This window comes from Nelumbo lutea, chromosome 6 (genome assembly GCF_056320005.1).
Source record: "Nelumbo lutea isolate HS-2025 chromosome 6, American lotus-T2T, whole genome shotgun sequence".
NCBI classification, from domain to species: Eukaryota; Viridiplantae; Streptophyta; class Magnoliopsida; order Proteales; family Nelumbonaceae; genus Nelumbo; species Nelumbo lutea.
The window spans coordinates 42319196-42326914 of NC_142689.1; positions in this window are offsets into that span (position 1 = coordinate 42319196).

The following is a 7719-nucleotide window of genomic DNA, read 5'->3' on the forward strand; positions in this document are numbered from 1 at the left end:
TTTATCAAACTACCAAATGTTATATACAGAGGACAAGCATCTTCATTCTTGGAATCCGCAAATAATGATACATAATTGATTATAATGGTGATAGTGATAACAAATCCTTATTATTTCTCCTTCTATTCATCATCCATCCCTCACCACTCAACAGTGTTATCAGTCAGTCCCAAACATAAAACATATAATAGATAAGTTAATTTGGTGCTGCCCACCTTTTACCAATCTTGCAGCCCAGCCCTAATCATCTTGTTGCTCCATGAGGCTAGGCAAGTAGGCCTGAACTTAGTGTAATTTATTTGGTGGGTCTGTGATGCACTAAAACAACTGCTTCAGCCCAAGCAAGGAGCCCCACCTCACCAGATTATTGGCCACATTTTTGAAGCTTTCTCTTAACAGCCTTTCTTTTTTTTTTTTTTTTTTTTTCCTTTTTACATGAAGTTAATATTCTCGATTAGTACTCTGTAGTTTGGGTCTAATGCTAATTTAGTCTTTGACTTTTAAAATGCGATAATTTGGTATTTGAACTTTCAAAATATGACAATCCAATATCTGCTATTAATTAGTTGTTAATCAGTTGTTAAGTGACATTTAAAAATATACAAATGCCCTTCGAGTGTCATTTAATTTTCTTTATCAACCATTCAAACATTGACAAAAAATTAACAGTATCAAATCCTTAACTCTTTTATTCAAGAAAGTTGGGGTTACCGGATTGCCCATTCAAATGTGACCCTAACTCTCTTGAATCGAAAAGGCAAAGATTTGGGACCGTTAATTTTTTGTCAACGTTTAGATGGTTGATAAAGAAAATTAAATAACACTTGAAGGGCATTTGTGTCTTTTTCAAATACTGCTTAATGGCTGGTTAACAGCTAGTTAATGCAAGGTACTGGATTGTCACCTTTTAAAAGTTTGGGTACTGAATTTTCGCATTTTAAAGTTTGGCACTAGGCACAAAGTACAGGATACTAATCGGGAATTTTCCCTTTTTTCAATACCCAACTCAAAAAAGATTAAAGGCTGAGTGTTAAGTTTTCCTGAGCTTTTAGGGGTGCTCACGGTTCGGTTGGGCTTATTTTTTAATCAAATCGGTATTACCGGTTTCTAAAAAACTAGTAACCGAAATGAACCGAAACCAATCGGTTAACCAGTTGACTGGTTTGGTTAACCATCAATTTTTTGTTTTTCATATTTATATTATATATGATAAATATATATAAATATGTAATAAAAATAGAAATATACATATATAATATTATATTTTAAATAATAAATAATATGTTATATATTATAAATATATATTTATATATATAATGTATATTTATTAATTTATAATATATAAAAATATAATATATAGAGAGAGAACTAGTACCTTTGCTAGTTCTCTCTCTATATATTATAGAGAGAGAACTAGCAAAGGTATATTTATCACCCCTACTTATAGGGTGTTTCATCTTCTGTTTTATACCAATTAACTAATTGTTCCCTTTTTTAAGTTTTCAACTGTGAATGGGTTCACTGTGATATATTGTTATAACAACAACAGCAATAAACACACTAAAAAAAGGTTCATTAGCTAGCTTCACCCATATGAACCTGTCTATTTCTGCCACGAGAAGTGATGTCGAAACTGATCTAGATTGTCCATAGATAGGTGACTGAGTAGATAGGCCAAATGTTCAATCCCAGAGTCCATCTACTCAGTCACCTATCTATGACCCACCTTCTCTCCATTGTTTCATACAACTAATATTAGTCATTTTCACCCACAAATCTAGCCCTATCTTTCACTATTGGCAAGACATTTTCACTAATAATAATCTCTGAAAAACTATGAAAGTAAAGGGTAACTACAGTAAAGTCTCGTGATGAATAAAAGAAAAAGAAAAGAAGGCAATTAAATTTCTAAATGTGGAGTAGAATGATAGAGAAGTCAGACATTCTCATTCAAAACCCTGGCTCACATGTTATTGGCTTTGTATATCATTGGATTGGATTCAATGCACATACAAAAATGTGAGAATGAGTTGGGTAGTAATGGATTAGGGTTTTAACTATTTCCACTTCCAAAAGTTGGATCAAGTATTCAAGTGTCCTCCTCCCGTGACTGGATATCCATACATGAACTAGCATGAATAGAAATTTAAAGCCCAACACCTCCACATGATTTCATGGCCCACCACACCTTTTGTCATGCCGCTTCATGTCCTTGTCCTCTCTTTTGAATTGTGCCATGGATTTCATTCCCTTCTCCTTTTTCCCTAACAAAATAATATTAGAAACAAATCGGGGAATTTACAAATTATAATAAAAAATTCAGTAAATTGCTGAAATATCTCCTAAAGTTTTGGACCATTGCAAAAGCTTCTCTTAAAATTTGGTCATTGTAATCATTTCTTCTAAATTTTTTGACACAATTGCAAGTAGATACCCTCTGTTAATATCATATAAAAAGAGGTATGAAAATGTTCAAAATACCCATACTATGGAGGCTGGTTTCTCCCTAAAAAGCAATACAAATTTTATAAAAACAAGAGAGGTAGAGAAAGAAAAAGGGAATTTAAAGTTGGAATTTTATCTTTGAGAGATTGATATAAAGCACAGATTTTGAAAATAAATCAATTTCAAAAAAGAGACTGAAAGGATTTGGAGTGACGATTCATAGGTAGAGGAAATCTATTCACAACTATGTCAAAAATTTCAAGAGAAGAGATTACAAATGATTTCAGAAAACAACCAAACTTTAGGGGAGGTCTCAACAATTTACCCTAAAAAATAACAAAATGAAATCAAGGCAGTAGGTTTTCCTAGGTCCTGCTACATGTGATCTTTGCAAAATTTTGGAGCCTAGAAACCTAATAATTTTTTTAATAAAAAGGGAACAAGGGAAGGGAAGAAGCAAAGGAGTTGGATGGTGGGTGGGCCAACTTCAAACCTTCGTCTTGTGATTTGCGAAATGTCAGGTTGTGTACTTGTGTTGGACTCTATCGTGCTAGAGTCTATGACATTTGGATTTTGGGTTGGGCTATCAAACCTAAAGTTCAGTTGGGCTTCTCTCATGGAGGCCTCATCCACAATGGACCTAGCCTGGCCCCTCCATGCATGTCAAATGCTGGGTTGCTTTTGGATTTGTCGTACACATACTATGCAATAATAGTTACGTTATTGGATTTGGCGTACCCAGCCATGAATGATTGCTGTTGGCAGATGCTTTAGGTAATGAGGGTTGGGTCGTTGTTATATGCGAGCATCTTTGCATTAACTCCTTGGTTGCGTCAGGTTAGAAACGGATAGCTCCTGTATTTCGAGGCTGGGATGAGTTCAGATCTACGCCCCACATTTTACAGAACATCTCTGCCGTGTATTGGACATCATCATCGGGATTCATATTATCATCGGAAGATGATTCCATTGCACGGCAGGAATGTGCTGTGGAACATTGTGGGGTGCAAATGTGAACTCGTCCGGAATGGGGTTGGTCCTTTGACCTTGCCCCTCTCAAGGGTTTGGATTGAGAAGTGCCCACTTCACTGATTCTGTCCCATCTATAGTTATTCCAAGTTGGCACTAGGGAATATTGCCATTAATGGCAGGAAATGGAGACTGACCATACATTTTATTTGAGTAAAAGAACCAGGCCGGATGGTTTCAGGTAGGGGTGTAAATCGGGTAGGCTGTTTTGAGTTTATGGTGAACCCAGGCCTAACTCTAAGATCTGGGCATAAGGTCTGAGCCCGGGTTGAGTTCAAGGTTAAGCCTGATCTTTTCTATCCAAATTCAGCGTACACTCTAATTTGATGCATTTGTGTTGAATTTAGGCCAGGGATGGGCTTGGGTCAGTCAGTAAACCTATTCTAAAATTATACATGTATTTATGTATTTATGCGTTTATACAAATATATATATTCGACTATATGAATGTGTACAGTTGAGCCAGGCTTGGATTTGGATAAGGTTGGGTCGGGCTTGGGTCAGGTTTGGACTTCCTATGGACTAAGCTCGGGCTCAGCTTGAAATCTTAGGCCTGAGCCTAGCCTGAGAACTAAAAATCAAGCCCAATTTGTTTAAAAATTCATGCTGGGTCAGTTCAAGGATTAAAGTATTGGTATCGTGTATCGTATCAAACAACTTGGATACGGTTATGCTTGAGAAACGCATGGATATGGATGGAAAAATATGAAAATGCTTGGATACGCTAAGAAAATTCATATAAATTCAATAATTATATTAATAACTTCAAGTTTAATGTTAAAATAACTATAAATAATGTATAAATACATAGGAATAGTATATTTTAATGGTATATCTAAAGAAATATATTATATTGATATAACGGGTGCATAGATATTATAAAATTTTATTGATAATGCATTAATTTTTATTTTTATTAAAATCCAAGGGACAAAAGATATGCAACCATTATATTTGAATTATTATATCAATTATTTTTATTTTACTATTTTCAATTTTTAACATCAACAAAAAAAATCAACTAAAAATTAATTTGCAAATTTTCTGTAAATAATACTTTCACTTTTGTAAACAATGAATATGTTTATATAAAATGTACATGAAATTTTGAAGATGCATATTATATGAAAATTCATAAATTTTAATTACTAAAATAATTACATTATTAATATTTTTATTTTTATGATTTTTTAAAATAAAAATTAAATTTTTTTCAAATGTAGATTAGTGGATTTGATAGATTCAATTTATATTATATTCTCAAATATTTTGTCATTGTAATAATAAATACATTGTTATTTAATAAAAATAGAATATTAATTAATAATTTATAAAATAATTATTATAATTTATCAAGCCTACATAAATAATTCTAAGTATTATAATAATTATTCTATTAATAATGTTTTTATTTGTATAAATTTATTGAAATTAAAAATCATTTATATGTATGTGGATTTGATAAATTATTTATTTTAAATGTAAGAATTAATTTTAATAAAAGATAATTTATTTCATTTATTATCACGAAATGGAACGTTGCTTGATGGTTAAGATCCTTGTACTCTCAGAGGTTATGCGACTCGGGTTTTAAGGATCCAATCATGTTAAAACTCTTTTCCTAGTGAAACACTTTTTTGTGCAATACACGGGTTCGATATTCCTCTGTATCAATGCATATATTGGCTGATACTCTGCGATATGTGCTCGTATCAGACCAATACACATGACTAATACAATACACTTCAGAAAGTATCGTGTCGATATTTTAATCCTTGGGTCAATTTGGGCTCAGATTGAACCCGCACAAATTATACCCTAATTCCAGGCCAAAATAATTATATTTCCATGTGGCCACCCTTGGTGGAATGTGGAAACGGATGGATTTGATACATTGATTCTTTCATCATCATTATCATATAAATGTTGTCCCAACCATATGAGATGGGCTACATAAATCCTGTAGTATCATGTTGAGCTTTACATAAATTATGGGTGTTTAAACGATTTCTCGTTATTTCCGCCCAAATCCTTTTCAGTCTGTCCCTAGAGCCTAGAGCTCTCTAGCTCATTAATTTCTGATTGTTCACTTTTTTTCTAACAGTGATTAAGGGGTGCCAATTGAGAGGACTGTATGCATGATTGATCTCATCTCATCCAAGCTTCTCTCATTGTTGGTACCTTAATAAGTAGTAGGTGGAGAAAATTTAAGAGGGCGTGGTAATGTGTGTGTGAGAGAAGTTAATAGATGCATGAAAATGCCAAGACGATGTCCTGTATTTCACATGTTGGTGACTGGTGAGGACCCGTTGTGGTTGATAATAAGTCATTTTTGTGGGGCTCTGCCTATTAATTTTCTTCCATAATATTCGAGACAAGATGGGGCAAGGGCTTAGAGAAGGAATTTTCCACATTGATAAAGTTATAGAAGAGTTTGGACAATGAAATTAGGAGAGGACGAGAGCATGTTACATCAAAAAAAAGAAAAGGTTGGTTACTGGTTAGTTAGATGAATGGGTTGCCAACTCTTGCATCACAAAATCCAATTCAGGAGTCAAAAAGGAGCTCAACTACAAGCATCACTTTGAAGAGAAGATAACGTTTCTTATAACTACAGGATTTATGTGGCTGTGTGTGATGTTATGAGAGAGAGAGAGAAAGAGGACTGGTCAAACAACAAAATATTATCACATCATCTCTCACTGTCGACATTGAAAAAGAGCGAGATGGAAGACGATGTTTTAAAAATCGATTTGGAATTGGAATCGCTTTGACCATCTGGGTCAGCATTTCGACCATCCGGTCTAAATAGACAGCCTGTTGCAATTTAAAAAAAAAAAAAAAAAAAGAGAAAGTTTCTGATTAATAATAGATCTAACTTTGGATCTTGTGCCACTTTGGTCCCTGAACTTAAACGCAACTATTCAGTATCTGAATTTTCAAAAAGTGTCAATCCAGTATCTATCGATAAATAGCCCATTAATCAGTCATTAAGTGATATTTGAAAAGACATAAATACCCTTTGAGTGTCATCTAATTCTTTTTACGGACAATCCAATTATTGGTTAATGGCAAGTACTAGATTGGTACGTTTTGAAAGTTCAAGTATTGAATTGTCACGTTTTAAAGTTTGAAGACCAAAGTAATACTAGACCTAAAGTATACGGTACTAATCAGAAATTTTCTTAAAAAAATAATTATTAAAACAACAAATGACGAAAAACCATTATTCAGGTCAAATGAATCGACAATTTGATCACCTAAATCAACGGATTATTGATCAAATCAATGATTTTTTGATCAAAAGGTGAAATGGAACCGATTGACTGATGAAACCTTCCAAATCAACGATGGTTCAAAAACTATGATAGAAGAAACATGTATTAGCGTTATGAATAGGGATGACCCCTTAATATTGCACCTAGTTATTCGGCAAAGGAGATGGAATATATAACTCGTTCGTTTGTATTCATCAAAAAGGAGAAAAAGAAATAGGATTTTTTATGTTGTTTAATATTAAATGCATTCATTCTACCTGGTTGAGACAAGTAGGGAATTTATGGGAGTCCAGCAAGGTCCTCACTCCTCAGAGAAAATTATTTATATATGACAAATGATTAAAATATTCATCCCACGCCATGCCGGGAGAACATATTCCAGTTAATCTGTGTCTGAGAAACAACAAAAAACCTTTTGTTTTGAATAACACCCTTTCTCGTATTGTCTAAATTAAAGTTTTAAGGTGGCAAACTTGAATATTAGAATTTAGACAGCTTTTCACAAGAAAGCCAAATGTGCCATGCACCCATTTTGGTTCCCTTCCCTTGGTCTCTGACTAAACCTACCGGGGGACCAGCCTTTCAATAAAATGGTATGAGCACAGTTTTATTTTAATTAATTAATTATTAGTTTCAACCTGTAACAAGGACTAAATGATCAGCATGTTCTACATGCTTTAAATTGAGAAAAAAGGGAATAAGATTACTTCCACTTAGAAAAAACAAGTGATTCTAATACCGACTAACTGAAAATGGGGTTGGGGAAGAACGGAATGGCTGATCCCTTAAGAGGGGCTCTCTGTGAATTACCGGTTATTTAAGAAAAAGAAGAGAAACTGAAAGAGGACCCTGGGTGAGAATGTCAGTGGTGATTGGTGAGTAGACCTGTTCATGTGTTGGGTTTGGGCAAGGTTTTGTATATATATTAATAGAATATACTCAGGCCCGAGTCCGAGTTTGGCTCGAC